Raw genomic sequence first — 25,851 nt, 5'->3', positions numbered from 1 at the left:
TATATGTATATATCTAATAGATAAGCTGGTACTCTCTTAGCAGCTACTAATAACTATCATAGGCAAAAGACCAATGTATGTGTGATATGACTAATATTTACTTATTTAGAATTCCTATTTTTGGCATAAAAACTGCATATCTTGTATAACCCAAACACATGTGCTTGATGGAAAGACCTGTAAGCTGTATTCATAAAATAAAATTTTATTTATTTTCTGAAAGGTTTCAAGGCTGCAGAAAAACACTATTTATGCCACAAATCACATCAGTGGTTTTTAAAGTAGTTGAGCCTGTGGACTGCTGCCAGCCTATAATGTCTCTCCCAGATAGTCCTCACCACACTAATTGAAAATACCACTGATGTGGTGTCCAGCTCTCTCTGTGGACTACTTATTGCAGTTTTGAAAGTCACTGCTGAAAACCATGTCCATAATGCTGGTGGCTACTAAGCTGTTCTGAAATCCTGAAAATCACAGTTCCTGCTTTTCATTTGGTCCCCAGTCTCATAAGAAATCCTTGTAGTAATGACACTTAGAGTGAAAAAGTTAAGCACATCCCATTGCAGTCTGTTAGAGTACAAGTGTCAGAATTTTTTTTCCTTTTTAAGTTGAAGTACAAAGCTCACTCTGAATTATGCATGCCTAGAGTAATTCTGTATTGAATTAAATCACTAATCCTGGTGTAAGCACTCCCTCTGAATTAATTTTTAAATTAATTTTTTTCCCTCCATGTCTTTCTGTTTTGTTGATTGTGGTTTAAAGATTGGGCTGAGCACATGAAATAGTGAGAATTGTTTTTCTCATGTACTATATGCCTAGTACGGTGCTATTAGCATAGAATCCTTCCTACATGGAAATAGCTGAATACTTTCTCATTGGCAATTCAGAATTCCCAGATTACTTCAGCTGTCACAAATCCCAACAGCAAACATGCAGATACAGTCTCTGTTGTAGATGATGTTGCAGAAGATATCAGCTGCAGTGGGTAATGGCAGCAGGGCGACCCTTCTCTCCCTTCGCCACATGTCCAGCCAGCCTGACACTCTTGCTTTAACCTAATGACACCACTCCAAACACACATCACGTCTTGGGATGAGCCGTGTGTTACCCGAGCAGAAGTACAGAAAATGCCATGACCCTGCCAAAGCATCGTCCCCGCCCCTGCCCAAATCCATCCATCAGTCCAGCTATTACTCCTGTAGGATACTGCAGCCTGAGGACAAGGGTAGGCTGGCTGACATCAGCAACTGCTGAGGCAGGAGGATGAGTCTGCCCATAGCACAACATGCTATCTCTGCATGCCAAACATGAGGAGACACAAAAAATGTCCTTCAAATTTGGGGTCTTCCTTAGTGCTAAGACCTTCATCCCTCATCCTCAACTTGGCTGCCTTGTCTCACAGCGACTGTGGTGCCACCATCGTTGCTGGGACTGGTCCCATACAATGGTGCCCACAGAGGCCCCACCGGTTGTAGCTGTACCCCATACCTCCCTGCAGCCACTGAGGAGGAGGATGGAGAGGTTTCACCTCCACCCCAATGCTGCCAGTCTCAAGGGCAGCACCCAGGGTGGGAATAGGGTTGCATACAGCACAGGGGCTGCAAGTACCTCTCCGCCAGCACCAAGAAAAGGCAAGTGCGTGCTCCCTCTTACATCTGTGTGTTTGCTGTCTGCACATGATTCCCATCACTGCCACATTCAGGGGACTCTCTGCAGCAGGGTTGTGTGAATGTTAATTAAACTAATCCCAGATTTTATGCGTCTAGCTGATAAGACAGGCTGGCAGTGCTCTAAATTTAGATTTGTTGGGAGCTGTTTGAGAAGACAAACACAGACAGAGCTGCACTGATGTATCCTGCAGCAGCACTTTCACTCTCAAAATGGCATCAGTCCATGGTAAATGGGCTGAATAAATAATGTGGGACAGCCCTGCTAACGGCAGAAGTGTGGTTATATGTCAACAGTATCACCTGGCCAAGCCTAGAACAGGTTACGCTCCTGTCACCCATGTGTGGACTGTGTTCAGAAAAGGGAGATGCAGGAAGTGGCACTGCTTTAACTCGGTAAACAATATAAAAATGGAAAACTCGCCCTAAATAAACAAACAAACAAATACACACCCCCATAAATTGAAAATTGTGACTTTGGCCTGACATTGATATTTTTACTGTGTTTGACTGAGATTGACTGCTTTTGACTTTTTTGCTGCTCAGTTGTGTCAATGACTTAAAATATTGTCCTGAGGGGTTTTTTTGTGTCTTGGGTTTTGTTTGTTTTTTTTTCAAAAGAGGTCTCTGATATTGCACCCCCAGCTTTGTGCTTGCATCAGTTTTATGGAGCATCTGAGGCTGGGTGCCCTGAGTGGCTTCTGCAGATTGAATTTACTGAAAGTGCCTCACGTTGTACCCCGGCTTGAGCACCCAGTCTACGGTCCACGGAGAGGTTGCCTGCTGGAGAAGAGAGGTCTGGAAATACAAGTGAATGAAACAAAGAAAGAGCAGTGGGAAAACAGAAGAACATGAAAGTTGTGACAGTCTTCAGCTTTCAGAGGGCTCCTATTTACTCCTTTATATGCTTTACTGGAAAGATGAGTAGCTTGCGGTTTCCAGAGAGAGTCAGCAGGTAAGGCTGATAAATGTAGTCAGCTGCCCTTATAAATCTGGTCTTTGGCACTCAGGGATAATGAAGTTTCTGTAGGATTTGGGTATGCAGACCTTTTTTCATCCTCTTTGGTGCCCCTTTCACTTTGTTCTCAAAAGGACAGTATTTGTACCTGTGGATTTGTACCTGTACTTCTTTAAGACGGTACCAAAATCCTGACCTTTTATGCCACCTACACTTTCCTTTCTGTTCAAAAATGACCTATTGCTTGGATGGAAAAGGTTATTTTTTAGTCTGATCTGATCCTTAGCACTATGCTAATCTTTTACAAACTGAGTTTTTCATACATTTTCACATTTCAGAATTTCTACTGAAAACTGTAATTATTACAGCTCTAATTATTCTGTCGTTTACAGAGTTTTATTTCCATTTTGGCATAATTGGCTACTTGATTGTAAAATGCTTTCTTTATGACAGTGTTTTCCTTGATAGGGTCCTCTGACCCTCTATCAAGAAAAAGGTGTTTTTCCTTTCGTCATTACTACAATGACATCAAGAAATGGTAGCTTGTTGAATGATATAAATGTTAGTGAATATTGTTCTCTAGAAAACCATTTCTCCCTTTCCCATCCACAAGCAAAAGTTATTGGTTTGCTTGAAGGTATTTGAATTTCACATCAGAGAAAACCCTCAGTTACAAATCATTCTGATGTGCAGGACTTGCCACCCCACCCTCACTGGAGAGCTGAACTGCTGCTGGATCATGATATGGGGGCATCTGTGCAGATCATGACATGGAGATATCCATGCAAATCACAAAATGAGGACATCTGTGTTGCCAAGTCCATTCACAGCAGCTGAGGATCTGATCCACACTCACATATGTCAGTAGTCAACAAAAGACCTGGGTTTTGTCAACTCTGTGTTTACTGACTGGAAAGCCATTTACCTCCTCAGACAATTCTGTTTTTCTGTTTGTTTTAAAACAGGCTGTGGGAAATAGTAAAGGTTTGAAGTATAAGCCAAAGGGCTGATAAACAGCCTGTGTGATTGACAGCTCTGCCTGCACGGGACCTACAGTGCAGAACCCTCTTGTTCTTTGTTGGAAAGGATCAAATCCTGACCCACTGTTTCTAAGATATTTTCCTGAAGTCTCTGAGGAAAGAAAGGACAAAGAGCTATTTGGGGGAAAAAATGGTCTGGAAAAGAAGGGTAAGCCCTTTCCTCAGAGTTTTCTCCCACTGCAGCTGACAGAATCACATTTTCAGAATGAGTAGACAGGATTCGTTGCACCATGTCATCATAAAGAAAACATTAAACTGACCATAGAAACTGCACTCTGAAATTGCCTATTTCTCATCAGCGATTATAAAAGGCAGTGTCCAGTTACTAGCACTAACTCACACCTCTTTGCCATAGACATCTCATATTAGACGGTGAGAATCTCCCCTTGCTATGGACAATGTTGCCTGGTGACGGTTATCCGAGTGAGGACTGTTGCTATGTTTTAGCCCTTATCCTAAGGATCCCAGTAGCTTTATGTCCCCTGTACCATATTGTGATGTAGCATTGTTTTATTTTATAATGCTGACTGGCATATATTCATGGGAGCAGTAACATACAGTGCATGATTTAAAGGTGGTAATTGCTCATCTGGTATATTCTAGAGAATCACCCTGCTATTTAAAATACTCTGAAGCTCCCAAGCAAAAGCTATTTCTTCTCTCAACTGGAAACAGATCTGGCTGATAAATGTACAATTGCTGTAGCATGCCAAGAGATGCTTTAGCACACAGGAATATTGTGATAGTAGAGGCAGAAATTTGACACTACATCTTGAATATAGGGCACAAATTCCCACCTAATCTGAAGACCAGAAATAAAAAGAGTAAGATTTGAAATAGGGCATTTTTTTTTGCTCATATGAAATTGAATCACAGAATCATAGAATTTTAGAATAGTTTGGGTTGGAAGGACTTGTAAAGGTCATCTAGCTACATTCTCTTTCAACTGAATGTCTTCCACTGGATCAGGTTGCTCAGAGCCCTCTGCTTACCTTCCTTGTAGTACTGAAGGTGTTAAAAGCAATGTTACCACCTGCCTGACTAAAGCAAGCAGGGACTTATGGCACCCACTGAGCTCTGGGTAATTCTGGTTGTGATGAGATTGCAATCTTTCAAATGAAAAGGCTGGTCATTTCTGACAGGAGCAGAACCACTGGAGACTACTGTCTGAGACATGTCGTAGGCTTTGGGAGAGATCTGCCCCTATGCATTTGGAAACAAGGACAGGCTGTGAGCCACTGTATGTCTTTGTGCTGTGCTGGCTATGGCTTGTGTCAGCTGTGCTAACCAGCTGGGCCAGTGAGGCCCACAGGGACATTTGATCTCCTGCAATACGACAGTTACCCTTTAGCATACCACAACACAAAGAAAGGTCTTGCAGACACTTCAGAGAAAAAATAAAGCATATGAATACATACAAGCATACTCAAATTAGTCTTATTTGTTTGAAACTGGAGGCAGCACTGCTTGCATGAGCCTGCTGCACTATTACTGGTCACCAGCTGCAAAAGCTCCTGGTCTTATTCCCATTCCCTCACATCGGATGAGGAGTCAGTTTCCTCAAGCAGCACTGTGCCACCTCAGGGTGTTCCTATCCATCCCTTCCAGCTGCCCAGAGTAGCAACCTCCAGGAGGAGAAGCAAGAATGAGAGCGGGATACTTTGTCCCTCATCAGCCAGGCAGGGAAAGAGCCAGCAGGGCAGTTACCACTACCATGAGGGCAGCAACTGAACCCAAACTGATGAAGGGCATTGGATCTTTGAACTGAAAAAAAAAGTCACAGAACAAAGCTTTTTCAATAAAAGGGTATTCTTATTAAGCAATTGTTGGATACAGTGTAGAAGATAATTGCCTAAATTAAGTTGTATGGAGAAAATGATCCTGTAGCCACTTGCAGATTATAATTCTCTGCTGTCTGGTCTGGGACATAAACTAATTTCCATTCTTGTAGGAGACAGATAGCTGCATGTATAATAGAAATGCATTTACTAGCAGCCACAGAAGAAGCTATATATCTCTCATCAGAACTGTTGGCATGTTGCTGGGAGTACTGCTGGCCGTCTGAGCGGAACACGAGAATAGGACCTGCTCAGTGCAGTAGGGACACCTCCACCTGTGAGTGTAGCCCTGTCACCATGGCAGAGGTGCCAGTGTGTTCCTGATTTCAATCACTAAACAGTAGTACTAAGATGCCCTGGTAAGTCTGTGTGGGAATGATTTCTGAACCTCAGTTGCAGGGAATAAGAGTCCATGAGAGATGCCTGTGATGGCACATAGGCAGCTAAAACACTGCTGTTTCCCTCCCACTGAGAAAAGCTTATGCTTTAGGTCAGCTGCAGGACCTTTCCCTAAGGGAACTGAAACCAAGTCCTGGAGGACAATGCAGACTTGAGGACTCCCTGTCTGAGGATAGGGGTTTCCAGATACCCGCAGCACACCTGCCTGTGGCAAAACCAGGGTGTGATTTGGAAAGGGAGAAGTAGAACCAGCATGACATCCCAGAGATTATTAGGTCTTTTTTTGTTTATTGATGAGGCATGAGGTGCATTGCAGGTGTGCAGGGAGTGCAATCAGTGCTGCTGCTGCAAATCCCAGGCTTCCTGATAAAATAAAGACCTGGGCTGCGTGTAGTTAAACCCACAAAGAAGGACCATCAAGGACTGCCAGAAATACATAATGGATACTGCCTTTACAGGAATTTTGTTGACTGCCATGTATCCAGTGTTGCTGAAAATTTCTGCGCACTTGTCCATTTCCTCAGAAATCTACTTTCTCTCCCACAGCAGCTTGCGAGGAATTTGTGAAAAAGTTTATCCCTGGTTACAGGCTGTGATTCAAGGTTCTGCATTTACCTCCCAATTCTGCTGCTGACTCTCCCTTTAGGTCCTGTGTAACACACTGTTCTAGTTTTGGCTTGGATAGAGTTAATTTTCTTCTTAGTTGGCACAGTGATGTGTTTTGGATTCAAGATGAGAATCATGTTGATAGCGCACACGTTTCAGTTGTTAAGTAGTGCTTATTCGAAGTCAAGGACTTTCCAGTTTCCCATGCTCTGCCAGTGAGCAGGTGCCCAAAGAGCTAGCCAAAGGGATATTCCATACTATAGAATGTCATGCTGAGGGAGTTGGCTGCGAGAGGCTCCTCGCTGCCTGGGGACAAGCTGAGCATCAGTCAGTGGGTGCTAAGAAATTGTATTGTGCATCAGTTTTCTTCTTGAGTTTTATTCCTCTCTCTCTCTTTCTCCTTTTCATTATTATTATTATCTTTATTATTACAATATTTTATTTTGTTTCAATTAATAAACTGTTCTTATTTCAACCTATGGGTTTTACTTTCTTTCTGATTCTCCTCCTGACCAGAGGAGGGGAGTGAGCGAGTGGCTGCATGGTACTTAGTTGCTGACTGGGGTTAAACAACAACACACAGGGACTCTGAGCCTGGCTTTAAAGTAGGAATAATAAGAATGTCCTTTCTCCATCTCTGTTTTAACTCATGCTCATTTGTACAGCAAGATTTTGTGTCAGGCCAGGCAGCTCATTGTGGGGAAGAAAAAGAGAAGGGCAGGGAGCCCACTAGTGTAGCACCACCTGATGAAACAATTCTACACAACTCAGAGGAGAGAAACTGGGCACCTGTTTGACAGTCTGTCTACACTACAACATATCTTACCCAGGGCAGGGACTTCCTCTTCCAAAGGAGTGCATGACTTTCAACAAAGCTTTCAGCACCTGATGAGGTGTGCAATCAGTCCCTGAGGGCAGTGCTGGCCAAGCCATATTTGCTCACAGGCTGCAGCTGGTGCCTGAGCTCTCAGCTGGACGTGACATGTTAAAGTGAAGCCAATTACAGTCCTTGGTCCACACAAACAGTAGTAGTCTCCCCACTTCCTCTGATTTCTGGAAAACACACAGAGACACAGCATCTTTGAAATTAATATTGCTTTGTTAAATCTCCTTAAAAGAGATCAGTGGCCTCCAGGTTACTAAGGATGGGACAGACAGATACAGCATGGTTGTTTGTGTCTCCTCTCCTTAGGAAAGCAGGCTAAAAATTATAATTTCTGGTTTTGCTGTTTCTTCTGGCCTTTAAGAGATGCTTCCAATCTTTGATCCCAATTCTAATTCCAGCTGCAGCACTGGACAGTGAAACACTTCCACTGGTTTTATTCGAGTGAGTCTGAATTTTCGTATCAGTAGCTGAGATAATGAACTTTTCCTTTCCATTTGCTGGTAACTATTTCCTTTATTTTACTGTGGACTTAAAATAAAAATTTTAAGATACTTTGAATTGTGTCTTTACTGATGTTAGAGTATATTTATGGTTGGATTTTTGCTGCTTTCATCCTGAAGACATTAGCAGAGGGAGCTATTTCAGTTATGTAAAAATCTTTTACATTAGATACCACCTTTGGGATCAAGAGGGCACTCATGGGCATTTGCAATCTGACTTTTATGATAATGCAATTATGTTTCTATTTGTACATGAAAATAGCAATCTCCTATTTGCTGAGATCAAATGTCAGATCTCAGGAGGAGTATTTTGCAGACCCCAAGCTTGTCAGCTGTTACCCAAAAAAGACATGAATGCTACAGACATCAAGATTTCTAAAAAGACCCCCAAAAACCCCTGCAAGCAACACTGTATTCTTGGCAAGGCAGTGTTTGGCTTAATACCACCACTTTTTATTTTAAGATTCTAGATAACTTTTTCACTAGAGAAATAAAAGGACTTGATAATGAGAGAATTACATATTTGTTTGCAATATAAGGTGTTTGTTAATTCTCTGAAAGCTTTATCATCACTTTAGGTTTTGCCATGAAACTTTCATGATAATAATAAACAATCATGATAAAAGTCATGATTGAAGACTTTTAGCTAAAGCCTTAAAACAAATTCCACAATGATTTAAAAGTAGACTTTGTACTGAAGTAAAATAAAAGGTGAATTTTTCATCTGTATTTACCGGCTGATACTAAAATGTTAATGCAGCCTACTGAAAAATAGTTCTAACCTTTAATAATTGGTCAAGATATATGAAACCATACCGAAAAGTAATGCAATTTTGAAAGCTGAAGCACTGAAAATTACTGATAGGGTTTGAACCGTTTCCTCCTTATGTTCAAGGCCTCCCCTGTGCTCAAGCACAGCAGATTGAAATATGCTGCATTCAGGCACAGCAATGCTGCATCTGAACTGAAAGTCTGGCAATCACTAGGTACCTCAAAGAGAAACTTTGAGACCTTTTAGACAAAACAAAAAATACTATGTGAATTCACAGTGATCAAAATTTTTCCTAGATAAGCCATGCACTCACTGCTTCTGGCCCCTCTGCTAAGGTCTTTCAGTGAGCTACAGGAATAGGAATTTTGTTTGTATTAGGTGACAGATCAGTGTCAGATCCATTTCTCTCTGAGAAATCAGGGTGATTTCTTGTTTATAGTCCTTTAAAGACAATATTCATCTCATTCTCACTGCTTCTCAGGACCTCATTGAAACAGTACAAAATTGAATCAGTAACAACATAGGAAAAAGATAGGCACCATCTCATGTCCAGTTCAATTGACATGCAAGATCACTAAGTGCTGTGCCAGGCAGGAACACGGATGGGCTGATGGTATTGAAGTGAGTTCATGTTCAGCCACAGACATGTACAAAGTCTGTTCCTGACAACACTTCTCAAAGTCTCCAAAGGCAGTCCTATCACCTGCCTGCCAGACCTCAGAAAGCTGATGGCCATGTGGTTGCTAACAAACATGAGATATTCACAGAACCAGGGGTGCCTGGATTGCAAGTCTTCATTGCTGAGAAAACTACAGGGGCTGTGCTTTCATTAGCAAATTATTCAACACAGCGTGAGTGAATCAAGAGAGTGAAGCAGCTGGGAATGAGTCTACACATGTACACTGCTGGTGGCTATGCCTTTTCCCTTTGGATTAGATTTTGTCCAGTTCCTTGGAGGAAAAGTCGTCTCCTTGCGTGTGGTTTGAAGCTGTCCGTGGTGCTGATCACAGGCTGCTCTGGGCCCTGCTGTGCCCCTATGGCTGGAAGTGCCACTGGCAACCCTTAAGCAGAGCTGCCAGCCTGGTGCCTATGGAATAAATCTGCTGTGATTGCACCAAAATTGTACTAATGTGCAGGAAGCTGGGGGAATTCCTGCAAAAAAAGCACTAATGCCAAAAGCAAAGGCCTCAATGCAAAGGCAGGTACAGATGAACTTGAAAACATTTACGATGTTATCTGGAATATATTTATTGGTATGATCTTTAGGTGTTCTAGCTAACTGGAGAGCAAAAATTCATATCAAAGGCCTAGTATATATTTCTATATTTCTTTCCAGTAGCAAACAGGTTTATTTTCAATGTATTTTGACCTTGTGTAGTTAGTTGACGTAATAGCTGTGTATGGCATATTTGTCAAACTATATAAAAGTAATAATTACTTTGTGTTTGGCTCTCACAAGGTTTTTAGACTAAGATGGTAAACTTCAGTTAGAGACATCACTAGCTAAAGCACCCCATTTTTAATATCAAAAACATAAACACCACATATTTTGCAGTGTTTTAACACAGGGTAGGGCTAACAAAAACAACTACTTGTACAGATTTGCTTTTATCTCCTTAATGAATCAGTAACTCAGATTCTTTATTTAGAAAAAAAAAAGAAAGAAGTAAGTTGCCTTCCCCTGCTAGTGCCATAAATTCTGACTCAGCAATATAAACTAGATCGAATGTAACTATTTCCATTGATTTAACTCAGCCTAACCTAACATTCAGGGATATTTCTTAGCTGAGCTAAATCATTTCCATGAGGTATAATTTAAGCTGATGTAAACCAAACAGACATCAGTGAAGTTTACTAATCACTGTGTCAGACCTAAATGAGTGCCAATTTCTCTAGCACAACTCAGGATGGTAAGTTGTTGAACAGGAGATGTAAGAGAACTCATCTTTTAAAAGAATAAAAATAAAGAGAGAAAAAGAAGAGTGACTGATCCTTAATATTGAAGCTTTTTTCTAATGAGTTGAACAGGAAATGCTTACATGTTTTTTGTTAACATGGTTTTAATTATTTGCTAGAAATGTGGTTGTAAGTGTATTTCTGAGGTTAGATATCAAAACACTGATCCCATCTTCTGGTTTATACATGTTTCCAAAGGCAATAATGATATTGTTGCTTCCTTTTTTTTTTTTCCCTTTTTAACTCAAATACAGTCCTGGAAAGCTAAAAAGGACAGCACAGTAAAGAATTACAAGCACTCTGAAATAGCTTTTATAAAAGGCTAAAAACAGATACTCTGAATGCCACAATCTCAGTAAATCATCTTAAAGGTGACTGGTAGAATACTTCTATGTATTTAGAACTGTTTTCATGTTATCCATCTACATGAATTATTGAAGTATTCAAATTTCGTCTTCCTTTTGATGTGCTGAGCTTGATGTCTGTGGGTTTTGATAACCAACAAGTAACCTCCTGATGCTTGCTCCAGAGACACTGTGCAGTAGCCATCCTTGAAGGTTCTCCAAACTTGACTGGACATGGTCCTGAACAACCTGTGGTAGCTGATCCTGCTTGAGCAGGGAGATGGAACTAAACAATCTTCAGAAGTCACTTCCAAACTTTTTTTCCTTTTCAATTCTCCAGTTCTGCTTATTATCAGTTCTTACAGGTCTGTTCAAAGTTTGAGGCTGCTGATCTCTAACTCATATCTAAAACAGTATTTAATTTCCTTAGAGAAACCCTTATGACAAAAAAAATCTACCACTTTATTCAGTCTATCTTTTCTGCTTCCTCTCTTCCGAAGCTGCCAATCAGCAGCTTTAAGTGGGAGAATGTTTTCAAAAGAGATTTCATTTGGGACATTTCCTTCAGGCAAAGAGTCATTTCAGAAGGAGAGCTAGTTCTGCTGAAGGTTATTTTTCTTGTACTGATATCTAGTAAGATCAGCTATGGAGAGGGTGGTAGAAAATGCTAGTAAATAAAGCTAGTACTATGAAAATCAGATACTTGCTTTTTGGAGGAGTTGAGATTTTTATTTTGATTTTTGTTTTCATTCTTGTTTAGGGTGAAATGTCAAATTTCAAAACTGAGAAAAATATGAAAGAAAATTTTTTGAGGTAAATCAAAGCATTTCAGTTCAGTTTTGTTCCTTGAATTATAACAGTATATGTAACATATAGTTAACCACACTTTAAAAGGAAGATAAAGAAGAAACTTAAAAGGAAAGAAAGGCATACTCAAAATTCTGCAAATATTGAAATGCCCTGCTTCCATATTGTTGAACATTTTCCCTTTTTTCACCTCTCAAACCAAATTTTTACAGAAATTGTCATGTCATTATGAAGTATTTTCAAGTCACCTAGGTTTGCGTTTTGCAATAAATGTGCCTTTTGACATCTAAGATCCAGTGTGAATGGAGAACTTGGGAGACATGGGCTTTAGGACTAGCTTGGCTGCAATTTCACTGTACGACTTGGTAAATTGCCTCACTCCTGGTACCTGCTTTCTTATTCATAAAATATGGATAACATATAACGACTGTCTCTGTGAAGGAATCTCTTGTGCCTTGTAATGGAAACCACCACATGTAAGAGATGGGTGTAAGAGACTGAAGTGATTTATGGCTTAAACACTGTTAAAATCACCGAAGCCCACTCCCCCCAAATATGCCTCCTGGATTTCAGGGAATTGGACTGTGAGTTAAGCCTCCTGATGGGAACTTGTCAAGGGATTAGATCCAGCCAGCATGGGTTTAGGAGAGAGTAGGTCCTGTCTGACCAACCTGATCTCCTTTTATGATCAGGTGACCCACCTGGTGGATGAAGGGAAGGCTGTGGATGTGGTCTATCTGGACTTCAGCAAAGCCTTTGACACCGTCTCCCATAGCATTCTCCTGAAAAATCTTGCAGCCCACGGCTTGGACAGGGGAACTCTCTGCTGGGTTAAGAACTGGCTGGAGGGCTGGGCCCATAGAGTGGTGGTGAACGGGGCTGCATCCAGTTGGCAGCCGGTCACTAGCGGTGTTCCCCAGGGATCAGTGTTGGCCTAGTCCTGTTTAATATCTTTATTGATGATCTGGATGAAGGAATTGAGTGTACCGTTAGTAAATTTGCAGGTGACACCAAGCTGGGGGGAGTGTTGAACAGCTGGAAGGCAGGAGGGCTCTGCAGAGGGACCTGGACAGACTGGAGAGTTGGGCTGATTCCAACGGGATGAGGTTCAACAAGGCCAAGTGCCGGGTCCTGCACTTTGGCCACAAGAACCCACTGCAGTGCTACAGGCTGGGCACAGAGTGACTGGAGAGCAGCCAGGCAGAAAAGGACCTGGGAGTTTGGATTGACAGGAAGCTGAACATGAGCCAGCAGTGTGCCCAGGTAGCCAAGAAAGCCAATGGCATCCTGGCCTGTATCAGGAACAGTGTGGCCAGCAGGTCCAGGGAAGTGATTCTTCCCCTGTACTCTGTGCTGATGAGGCCACACCTGGAGTACTGTGTCCAGTTCTGGGCCCCTCAGTTCAGGAAGGATATTGAGGTGCTGGAGCAGGTCCAGAGAAGAGCAATGAGGCTGGTGAAGGGACTCAAACACAAGTCTTATGAGGAGAGGCTGAGGGAGCTGGGGTTGTTTAGCCTGGAAAAGAGGAGTCTCAGGGGAGACCTCATCACTCTCTACAACTCCCTGAAAGGAGGTCGTAGCCAGGTGGGGATTTGTCTCTTCTCCCAGGCAGCCAGCAGTAGGACAACAGGGCATGGTCTCAGGCTGTACCAGGGGAAGTTTAGATTGAATACTAGGAAGAAATTTTTTACAGAGAGAGTAATCAGACATTGGAATGGGCTACCCAGGGAGGTGGTAGATTCACCGTCCCTGGAGGTTTTCAAGATGAGACTGGATGTGGCACTTAGTGCCATGGTCTAGTAACCACGGTGGTGTTGGATCAAGGGTTGGACTTGATGATCTTGGAGGTCTTTTCCAACCCAGTTGATTCTATGATTCTAAAAAGAAGTAAATAAGGCTGGGAGGAGGCCATATCCCACAGACTCATCTGCACACTCTTTCCCTCCTTTGAGAGACTGGGTTGTTAATGCTAATGGCTCAAGCAGTCAGCAGGGTGCTTTGATAACAATGTGTTCTTCTATTAGTAAAAACTGGTAACTTATTCTTGTTCATTTTACCCTTGCTATTGTTGATTTGTATGAATTTTGAATTCTCAATCAGCCTAAGGCTAGGAAATTTCTGGGTTCAGTGGAGTTACAATGGTCATAAGGAGAAAGGGACAAAACTGTGCGCAAACACCTCCGGAGAGTTGTATTTGTCTTTTTTCCCTCCCATCATCCCTCTCTGCCAAAATAGAGAGTCCTCCTCTACCAAGCATGACTGCTATGCCCAGCCAGAGAGCAGAAACAGGAGTATGCAGTTTAAGACGCCTTTACTCTTGTTAATTTAAAATGTCAAAGGAAGAAAAAAATTGACCTTTGATCTAAATTTGTTTCTGTAATGTATTTGGATAATTAGAAATTGCATTAGTAAATAAAAGAAATTTCTAAATCGTTATTATTCATCTCCAGTTGGTCAAAGAAAATCCTTTTTCACAAATGATACTTTCATTCTCATATTTAGCAATTTTCAATTTGAATTTATGGACAATTTTTTTAGTGTATTTTCATTTCAGAATTTCAACATTTGATTTAAAGTTTTAAAGGTTTTCCTATTTTAATGTTGTTCTTTGTCATATAGTGATGCAGTATTTGTGGTATAGCTGAAGCAGAGTATGACTTGAGTCATACTCAACTTTGTATTTACATCTAGCGTTAAGGACAGATTACTAATGGCAATTATTGTAGCATATTGATTCAACCCCCTTTTCATAACTGTATTATACTGAAAATAATCTTACATTTGTCAATTTAAGAAAGTGTGCAAAGTAAAGAATGCTCTTTAATTAGAATACGATGCAGTGGTGGGCTTTGATACAGTAATGAGTCTTGCTTTTCTCAGGTAATTACTTTTGTCTTTTGATATGTCTTCCCTTCTTTTTTTTTTCCTGCAACTTTAAAGTAACAGATGTACTGCATGTTTTGTTCCTTTGCATCAGGAGTAATCTTTGCCTTATCTACTAATTTGTCAACATCTTTTAAAACCAATTTTCTTTCTGCTAATATTATTACTGAATATTACTCTGTTTTTCAGCAGTCTTAATTAGAACTCCAAATTTGTTTTCCAGGCAACCTCAAACATAGAACTTCAATACTCAAAATTTAGTTATTTTCAAGTGTAAAGTTCAGGATTTCTCTAGAAGGCTTTGACATATATTTACAATCCAATCCAATCAGTTTACTTCAGCTGTCCTGCAATTCTATAAATATAAACACGCAATTGTCTCAGTGTGCTCTAATGGACAAATTCTTGCTGACAGAATACTGAGTGTAAAGAATGTGCAAGGCACTCAAATCCATCTGAAGGGTTATTTATGCTTTGCTTTGCTGTGTTCTATTGATAGCACAACTGGGCAGAATTTGATTTTAATGATATGTGAAATCACTCTCCCTCTCAAGTCAAACACATCTTCTAAGGACAACCATTTGCAAAAACAACACAGCTGGACTTCTGCACAGCTTGAGTCCAATGCTGATTCCTCTCACTGATCACAGCTGAAGATACCTACTGTGAGGTCCAGCTCACTTACCTAGAAATGAGATATCTAGTTCAGTCTAGTATCTACACCCCTGCTGTAGTCAAAGGTGATTATTCCTGCTGGCAAGAACCTGTCCATTTGTCTTAGACACCACTTTTCAACAGGGATAAACCCCAGATTGGAACTGATGCAGACAATGTACCTAACATTCAGAGGAAGAATTTAGAAGACACAACTCTGACCTTGTTTTTAATAACCTACTACAGACTACATTAACATCATATCCAAGTATTCATACATAGCAACACATATGTTGGAGTCTGTGGTACTACTTTCTGCCCTTCTTTGCTCAAAAGGGACTTGGAATAAATACAATCTACGTTTCAAACATGTAAGAAAGACACCTCCTTCTTCTGAGTTTTAAGGTATAATATAAGTATTACTGATACAGAGAAACATAAACCCACTCTGTTTTAAGAAATGCTATTAGGATGGAAAATGTGCCATAAGCTGAAGAAAAGATAGAAGAAACACATTTCAGCTTTACATTATTACCTAATGAGGTCACAAAAGGGAAAAAAAAATCACCTGATTTGTGGGGCCAGATTAATCTCACCTGTGTTTGGCGGCTGAATGTAGTTCAAGGTGCAGACACTGAATTTTAGTCTCTCCCCCACATAGGTATCGAAAGGCTTGCTGGCAGTTAAGATCGTGCTGCAGTCAGAAGCTCAGTTGGGATGTCTTAAATGAATGGAATTGTAAGACTGCCACATATACCTGCTAAAAATAAACCCTTACAGGCACAGTTTTGGAGGCTGTGACTTTTTGTCTTCTGTATTTACACCACTACTGTCAGTATTTGTCTCCAGTGTATTTGCAGTTAAAAAGAGGGTCTGGGCATTGTCTGATGTTATTTGGCAGAGAGAATTAGATACAGGGTTCTTTGTCTTAGATTTTAAACATCTTGGTGGTAGGTAGATGGGTGATCTGTGATTCTATGATACTACAACAGAGACAACATAAAGTGTGAAAAGAGAAAAAGTCAGCAGAAAAAGGAAACAATTTTCTAGGTCATTCTATTTTAACTGCACTAATGCAGTGCCTGTGATTTCCCTTTTCCTATGACAATTAAGACATAAAGAGGTATTTATATTACATTTAATCTTGTTGCTAGTTATAGAGAAGAAAGCTTCCTTCCTGTGAGATGAGTATCTAGCAAAGACATGAAGCAGGTTCTTGGCAGGAAGGCACAGATGGGTCACAAGGCCTACGCTACAGTATTTGCAAGATAGACCTTCTTGTTTACATTTTTGCTGTTATAACTCAACCATGACGGCGGCCACGCATGCAGGTTTAATAAAAATTAGCAATAACTTTTGTAACCTGAGGCCAGAATTGACATCCCATAAAGAGATACCTTTATTTGTTTTCCATGAGTCATAGCATTTATGTGGGGTTTAATTTGCTCTTCTCTTTTTCAATCAAAAAAAGCTTCCAGAAAATAATCTTTCGCTAACATAGGTTGTAAGATGAAAGAAGAGGACATTCTGCCCAATCACAACTTCCCTAAAAACAAAAATGTTGTTTGCATTATGAGTGACAGCAGACGAAATCAGTTTAATCATGAGATAAATGTTTCAAACTAAATACAACCTCAAGACACTCATTCTCTGAGGGAGCAAAACACAGAAGGCCTTAGGGAATAAATGTAACTATTCTTTAAAATATAATACCTTCTAGCAAGAGGTCATAGGCTCATTTTTGTGGCTTTCATGCAGAATCTTTTGCTGAAATGTTTCATTTTTTTCACCTGAAGGTCAGGTTTTAGTTTCCCTTGTCATCTTGGAGCTAAAAGCAGCAGTAGGAGCAGCAGTGATGTGTATACAGCTCAGGACACAGCCCTGAGGGGTGTCAAATGTGAAATCCCACTGCTACCTTCTAGATTATGGAGCCAGCATGATATACGGCTGTCTCAGTCCAGCACCTCCCATAAACAGCAAAGGAGAGCAAGATTTTGAACAGTCCTATCCAGCTCCATCTTCCCATGCTGTGTGCTCACCTACCTCAACACTGTTGAGACTGACATGCTGGCTGGAGAAGCTTATGGACTGATATTCCCATTACTCCTGCTCTGGACCTTTGTATGGAACAGTAGGAGCGGAAGGTGTTATTTGTGATATAAGACCTTTCACCATATAATGTACAAGCAGAGACCCTTAAGTCAAACAAGTGTTATGGCTTGCAATTTCTTCATGAGTCTCTCAAAGACTCCAGCAAGTGCACTAATCAACCAAAGTGGTTTTTTCGTAAGGATAGTTTTCAAACTCTTACTCAATGCTTTAACTTCTCTCTCTGTGGCTACTTAATCATGACTGTGGTTCACCTGTCACAAGCTTTAACACAGATGTCCTTCAGGCTATGTAAGAAACTCTTTGAGCAACAAGTTTTTTTGACCTAGAAAACGCAAATCCAAACTTAAAGGACTTTGACCTATCATTCAGTGAATGCATCTAGTAAAATCATCAGCAAACCCCTCATTGGAGCAAAATCAGGACATTAGCTTTGTTACTCAAAGGGGAAATAGAAACTGAAACACAAATACACCAAGCAATGTAATCTAAGGGTCATATTCAAAAACATTTCTCCATTTATGTTCTGCCTAAATTACAAGCATCTGCTCCCCCTGACTAAATAACTCATCTTCTGTTAGTGAAAAAGTCTCTGTAATTTTAAAATCAATCTTTCAAAGAATCTCAGATTTCTATATTTAAGTGCATGTACAGACAGAGCCAAAACTACTTGTGAAGGATAACAAGGAATTAAGATGAAACAGAACAGACTCTGAAGTAAAGCAGATACAAGTTGGACAGTGTTGTGTGACACATTCTACCTGCCCCTCCTGGTGTGCAGGCTGGCAGGTGGCCCAGCCTGCCAACAATTTATATGCAGGAGGTGGCTGTGATGGGTCTATTCTCCCATGCAAAAGATACACAGATAACTTTCTTTTTTTTGCTCTTAATCTAGAAAGCACTGCATTGTTTCCAGAAAATAGCTCTGCTTTGCTTATGAGATCAATTCAAGCAGCAAATTTCAGGCAGGTAGTACAGCTGCTAGAGGCTGTGAGAGCATCTGTCAGGTATCAGCAGGAATATAATCCCTTATCTCATGTGATCTGTACCTTTACGGAGTAAACATCATCCCTTCCCACTCTTACCATGCCAAAGCCCCAGAGGAAAGGTGCTGTAGCTGCAGGTTTTGCCAATATGGATTTTTTTTTTTTAATTTCAATATAGAAACTGAATAAAACCACAGCTGATAAAGATCTCTGTGGTCTAATATCTGACTCATACGGTTAGATAGGCAACCGTTTATCACTGCAGAAATATCATCATGGAGACCACCAGGCAAGATTGGATGCTAGCCTTGCTGTTTGACATAGCTGGAGTTCAACTTTGCGGTAAGGTTGTGTGTATAGACATAACGACACGTAGCACCCTTCTGCTCCAATATCCTTGACCCACTCTCCTCACCAAGTCTACACAGGGGGGTCTTTAAGAGAGATAACATTGCATTTACAAAACAGAACATGATCTCTTCCTCTCTTGACTAATTTTACGACAGCCCTGCTATTGCTGCCAGTGTTTCTAAAATCTGAGTTTTTTCCTTTGCGCAAAAGGGAAAAAAATGGAGAAAATAGTACAGTTACAATGCAAATATTTCCTGACTTCTTGAACTATTTAGACAGTAAATAGTACAATTATTTCAATTGAGTTTTATAGTGAAAATCAGTTTTAGTTAATTTGGCATAAACTTCTGATTGCTGTTTTTCAACCTAATGTAATTTAGCTAATTCTGTTTCAGATGCATTAATTTGATTGTGAATAGACAAGGTCAAAAGTCTGCTGATATTGCTACTGTTAAAAGAAATCACTTGGAAATACATTTTATTTACAGAAATTATTACCTTGTGATCTTTTACTCAACTTTATTTTCTTCCTGTCTTTTTCCTTGAGAATATTTTAACCAAAACATTTAACAGAATCCCAATATTGATATTCACTTCCCAGATAAAATTACCTTGCAGTAAATGAAAGATTTTTAAAAGTGTCTGCAACAAGCTAGAAAACATTATGAATTTTAATAAAGTCTTGGGAAATGTAAAAATAAATATTCTGTTTTGAAATCCCACAAAATGGAAACACACAGATAATTTCATGAAATTTACTTCCTGTAAATAGTCTCTTCTGTAGTGTTTTATTAAGCATTGAGAAATTTTTAGCAGAAATCTTTATTGAAGTCAGTTATTTCCCTTTGAAAAATGAACAGAAAATTAATTTAAAAAGGAAAATAACACTGCTTTCTCTTATGGCCTCCCCAAGGCAGTGAAGACCTATTTTCTTCCCATTCCTGCCCAAAGATTTAAATCTGAGAACTTAAAACTTCTGAGTCCTCTAAAAAGGATTTAAATCCACTTAGAGGAAAGGTTATAAATTACATTAGGCTCTTGTCCCTAGCTACAGAAAGGGATAAGGAGACCCCTCTTTAAGCATGGTAGACAGATGCCAACAGTCCAGTCGTGGAACTTGCCTAGAGGAAAATGGGACATTTCTTCATGCCTCTTTCTTCTCCTTCATGCCAGAGGGCTGTGGTGACCTGTCATGATGGAGCCATTGTTTCCTGTTGTTTTGGGGCCCATGGAAGAGGCAGATCCCTCCTTCATGAGTTATGTTAACCATAGAATATCATTTTTCCACAGACTTAAGATCACCTTGCCTAGGCAGAAAGTCTAAGTCATTAACCAGGTGACAAATGTGGGCTGAAGCATGTGTTTTTTCCTCCTACAGTAGTTAAAGGAAGTAATTCTCCAATCTGATAGAGTGCTAAATATATTGAATTGCTGCTGACTTTTTGTTTATTCCAAAAGAATTGTGAATAATTGTTCTTTAAGGTCAGACAAAACAAAAAAATTAAAACAAACATACAAAAAAACAGCTTCAAATTCTGCCTGTCTTCATTGACAGAGTGGTATAAAAACCTAGTGTGGGTATTTTTCATGCCAGGGATTCAGTTTCTAGTTTTAATGTGTGTGTATTTAATCCAAAGCCCAAAGACAGTTTCATCAAATAAAACAGGGCTATTTCTGCAGAAATGTGAACAAGTACCTGAATTCCAGAAGAACTGGGGAAAAGTCTAGGTCCTATAAACTTGTGCATTTAAACTGTGCTTCTTGCATTAATCTTCATTACTAATTAGCATGCAGGAGTAATTCCCTTCCAGAGGTTTGTTAAATTTGTATTTCACTGACTTCATGATGTGTAAGCTGTCTGTGTACTTGCATAGCAATATGTTATACACACTGAGAATAAAGAAGATAGAATGAAGATTCAGTACATTCTTTATTTGATTTAAACTTCCTTTTAAAAGCTTTAATTCAAAGATTTCTTAAAATTTGACAAAAGGACCCCAAAGAATGCAAACCTGAACAGCAAGACTAGGACCCATCCTATGTCTTGTACGGGTGAGAAGGAGACAAAGATTATGCTGAAATATTATTTCTTAAAACTTGTCCTTGAATGACAGAATGAGAAGAAGCAACAGAAACTGAAGTGGAGGAGGGAGTGTGCGTGCAGTGAAGAGACCGAAATTGTCAGTGTAGGTGATATGGGGGGCTGTATGAAACGATTGCCAGAGTAGCAGGCCTGAGGTGAAGTACACCTTAGTGCGTTAAGTCCGTATGTTACGGCACTTGGAATTCAGTCCACTGACACTTGTGGGAGCTGCCATCTGAGACTGTGGCCCTTGCTATATAACCAGGGACTGAGGACATTCCACCATACCAATGCCCAGGAACTGCCTGTGCAAAACACAGTTGAAGGAACTGCAGGGAGATTAAGCAGACTTAGGTGTGCTGACTTTTGATCCTCTGTCTGTAGTACCCAAACTGGCTGTAAGCGAACCTCGCAGTGAGCTATTGCCACTGCCAGACAGAAGTGGAGACACAACACAGTGCTGCAGGATGGCGTGGGCGTACCTACTTGTGAAGGATAGGCCGAAGGAGGTGTGCCATAAGCCAGGACCAGCACTTTCTGGTATGCCATGCAAGACTTCAGTCCTGAGAGGCCTGGAGGAAACTCATGGGACTACTTGCTAATTCTCTGTTCCTTATCATGGCATTTACAGACAAAAGTAGTGCAAAACAGCCTACGCCACCCTTTCTCTGGCTGATCTCTGCTCAGACACCCTGGCCCACTTCACCATCAGTGGATTTCTGTCTGTATGACTTGCTCTGCATCACGAGTTCCTGCAGATTTTGGCCCTGTGTCTCTGAACAAGGAGTTCAACAGCTGACAGCTGACGCAGATTTCTTTTACCTTAGGCAATTTTCCAGCCTCCACATTCTGGAGCACAGCTTTAAGGAAGAGACTGAAGCGAACAAACAGTCTGTTCTTCTCATGTGTTCCTCAGAAGACATGACTTTCAAATCCTACAAGTCTGGGCCAGTCTTGTCCTGTCAGTCCTATTAGCTGTAGAGTACCAGAACACTGCTGGGACCACCCCACAGCAAGAAGGATATACAGACATGCAGCAATGGACCAGCATCCATGATTGTGAGGTACTTCTGGAGATGCTCCACCAAAGTCGTTAGTGTTATGTCTGTCTTTTGCAACAAAAGAGATGACACAACCTTGTACGTATATCACATACGCAGTGTTAAGGACACATTTCTGCCAAGGACATTTGTCTAACTATAGCACTTGATGGGAGCTGCTAACAAACCTGTGTACTCCAAAGGCTGTATTTTTTACCTCACGATTCATTGCAAGGAAGATCCCATCCGTTTAAGGAGGTCTGCTGGAAGGACAAGCTGCTGGGTCAAGGATGGCTGGCTGGGGTAGGCTTGTTGTGTGTCAGTTCGTGCCCTGCGTCTCCATTCTCTCTCCAGTCATGGACAGTGGGTACACAGGGTGCTTTCATACAAGACCAATAACTTGAAAGAAAAAGCCATAAATTGGATCACTAAAAGGATTTTTAAAGTCTGATTGTGAGTTGAAACAAGACAGACATTTTAGAACTTTTTGAAGCAGTGGTTTAGTTTATGTCTCTGCTCCGCTACAGAGCTGTACAGATGTTTGTAGCAGTCACAAAAAAGGAAATGAGGGCAGGCTGCACCACAACATTTTAGAAGCCATTAATAAGATTTTATGTTGTTATTCTGAAGGGGATTTTCTGCTGCTCTCAGCACAATATTGTGACTTCCTGAGATGGAAAAAATGATGTATTCTTACTTCATCCTGAATAACTGCAGCCAGCATGAGAACAAATCCCAGGGAGGACAAGATGATTTGCAGTTTCTGTACATGTGAGGAAACTCCAATATTAGACCTACAAAAGGGCCCAAATGCCACCTAGCTTCAAAATGTCATCTGGCTTCAAAATAGCAGCAGCCAATCTTTTTGCAGCACCCCAGAACAGAGGGACAAGCTGACCTTGAGCCTGCTGAGCGATGGCTCTAACCCTTGTGTGACAGCTGAAGCAAGGAGGGCTCCTACCCCTGCATGGATTAAAAGGAAGTGGCAGCTATCGTCTTTGACAATGGCAACCCAGGCTCAAGGACTTGGCCCCAGGCTCAAGTGACGGAGCAGTCACATTGCTTTCTCCAGTGCCTCCTGGGTGCAGCAGCCCCCAGAGTGTCCCATTTCAAAATGAAAGAAATAGTTTCTGTTTAGAGGAGCAGGGAGAACAAAAATTTTAGTCCTTCCAACAGAAAAAAAAAAAGAAGGTATTTTGTTTCCCAGGGAATTCCTATATTGGTACATTTACTTTAATCTGATTTACTTTTGTCCCAATGGGATAAAAGTACTGCATGATGGCATGTTCAGGAGAGACACTTTCCTGAAAGCTATTTTAAAGAGCCATCATAAAGTAATTTCGTTTTGGACTTTATAATTAAGACACAACATTGATACGCCTATGTCTGCTACTCATTGCCATGTATGATACTCTGCTGGCTGGACACAGCGCTTCTGGTAATCCTGCAAGAGATAGTGTTTCCCTCTTGTGGGTGGTATATCCTGGGATGCAGGAACTGGCCCTCTCCAGGGTGCTGGAGTACCTGAGATGGGATAGCGCCTTTGCAGCTCCAATGTACGTCTACTAGGAATTACCACACTGCTCCATCAAGGAATGGACTTGTTATGGACTATATTTGTTATGGGACTTGTAGTTCTTTCAAGAAACAGAGCTCTGAAAGTGTAGCTCCCATGACACAGTGCATCAAAACAGAGAAATTAATTATATAATGTTACACAGAATCATAGAATCATGACTTAAAATAATATGTTCCTGGTCAGTCAGACAATGCAAATCAGCTCAAAGTGATTGCTAAATAGAATATTTTATTCTGGAAAGAAAAGAATCATTTGAACAGAATAATTCTTGAACTTTTTTTTTCATGTTTTCCTATTCTTTCTACTTTCCACATACGTGTATATGTGTGTCTGCATGTCTGTATGTATGTAAGCAACATTGCAGCAAGAATCTACCTTATGCACATCACAGATTTCTCTTCTTAATGCAGACAACCCGGCTAGTTCCTGAACTTTGTCCATCTGCTAGAGCCTAAGGGGCAGCAATATTAAATTAATCATAGTCTGACATTTCTTTGATAACTGACATTTACACAAACAAGTCCTACATGCACATGTTCACATTAGGAAATTAAAGTGTAAAGTAAATAAGATTATCATTGTGTGTTTCTTCTCAAAAACATATTGCAAGTCATTATCTCTTCCTCTAATGACTGAAATTCTGTGTGCAAAATCAAGTAATTAAATTTACATATCTGAATGCATGCCATTTTGTTGTTGTTGCAGGGCCTGTACCAAATGCCTTGTGAATTAAATAATTTCATCGTCAAGAGTCAGTGGAGCTGCTGGCAGATAACTCTTCTTGACACATTGCGTGAGAGAACAGACATGCACTAGAAAGTTCTGTTCCTTCTGTCCCTCTGGAGCGCTCCTGGCGATTCTGGGGGAAGGCTTCAGCAACTGTGCAGCTCTCCTCTTCCTCAGAGAGAAAACTCTGCTCCACACTGGACTCAGTTATAGATCTCGTTGCATTCTTACACGAGTCAATGGGGTTTTTTCTGTCTTTGGTGATGAGACCAAGATAAGCCCACAATAACTGGATGAATTCCAACTGCTTGGCTAGAAATCAGCCAGAGGCTGAAAAGTCCTGTCCCTCTGTACTTGACAGTTGGTATAAGGCTGTTGGATTGGTAGCTACCTCAAAATCCCCTAGATTCAAATAGATAATATGAATTGAATTAATTGAAGGAAGTAAATGAAGTTGAATGAAGTAATAAACAGGAGGGGCAGGGACAGACATTTTGCAACTGATGGAGGCATAACTGAGGATGTCCACATGGGATGCCACAGATGAGGAGGCCAATCTGACATGTTAATTCATTTAAATGCCAGTATTCACAACATATAAAGGTATGCACTGAGAGAAAAACTAGGCACTTCTCACAGTTTTTCTATTCAGTGAATTGATCATAAAGAGTTTATTTTTTTCTATACACAATGGTATTGGGGAATAAAGTTCTAAAAACAGGGAGCAAAAAATATTCAGTAAGCACTTACTACACTTTATTCCATCATAAACTCCAGCAGTAAAGAAAGAGGAATAGGTATTTTCTTTTCCCATCTCACACACACAATCTTGAGAAAAGATTGTGTTGTCAAATGTCCTTATCATTAGGCATCATAATGGTGGGAATTGAGCACTTCAGAAATGAATTTTTTAGTCTGGTCTGGTGGTCTCCAAGGAATCCCTCACTGGAGGATTTGTCTGTGGTTTCTTTCTGCATAAAGGAGAAAAGAATTTTTCTCTCTCTGCTGCAAGTTTCAATCTCTTCACTGGTAAGTGATAAATTATCTCAGATTTTATTACATTTTTCTTCTTTTTTTTCCTGTTATCTCTGCCACCTGTGATTTCTCCGATCTTTGTAGAACCTTATTTCCTTCAGATTTATTTCCAACTGAGGAAGGTATACACTTATCTTTTCATCACCTGAGCCCATTAATCTCTGCTGAAACACAAGCACAGACACAGGCTGGGCAAAGACTTCGGTTGAAAGCAGCCCTGAGGAGAAGCTCAACAAGACTCAACAATGTGCACTTGCAGCCCAGAAACTCAACCATATCCTGTATTCATCAAAAAAAAGTATGACCAGCATGTTGGGTGATTCTCCTCCTTTACTCATTCTGGGGTCCCCAAAATAAGAAGGACATCGACCTGCTGGAGTGGGTCCAGAGAAGGGCCACAAAGATGATCAGAGGGCTTGAGCACCTCTCCTATGAAGACAGCCTGAGAGAGCTGGGTCTGAGAGAGCTGCAGTTGTTTAGCCTGGAGAAAAGAAAGCTCTGGGGACACCTTATAGCACCTTCCACTACCTCAGGAGGAGCCTACAAGAAAGCTGAAGAGGGACTTTTTACAAGGACCTGTAGTAATAGGACAGCAGGGAATGGCTTTAAACTGAAATGGGCATGTTCATATT

At 40.6% G+C, this 25,851-nt stretch overlaps 1 long non-coding RNA gene across 1 annotated transcript; it reads left to right on the top strand.

Moving 5' to 3' along the window:
* Nucleotides 1-2,320: 2,320 nt before the first annotated feature.
* Nucleotides 2,321-25,202, top strand: LOC113982167. The gene is made up of 3 exons (XR_005563855.1): nt 2,321-2,622; nt 3,591-3,813; nt 24,164-25,202. It is a non-coding gene; the product is annotated as an uncharacterized LOC113982167 (long non-coding RNA).
* Nucleotides 25,203-25,851: the final 649 nt, after the last annotated feature.

The sequence above is a fragment of the Pipra filicauda genome, unplaced genomic scaffold (genome assembly GCF_003945595.2).
Source record: "Pipra filicauda isolate LSUMZ 115617 unplaced genomic scaffold, ASM394559v2 scaffold261_size1826302_pilon, whole genome shotgun sequence".
In the NCBI taxonomy this organism is placed as follows: Eukaryota; Metazoa; Chordata; class Aves; order Passeriformes; family Pipridae; genus Pipra; species Pipra filicauda.
Note: the sequence above shows the minus strand (reverse complement) of the source record. Positions and strands in the feature narration are given on the sequence as shown.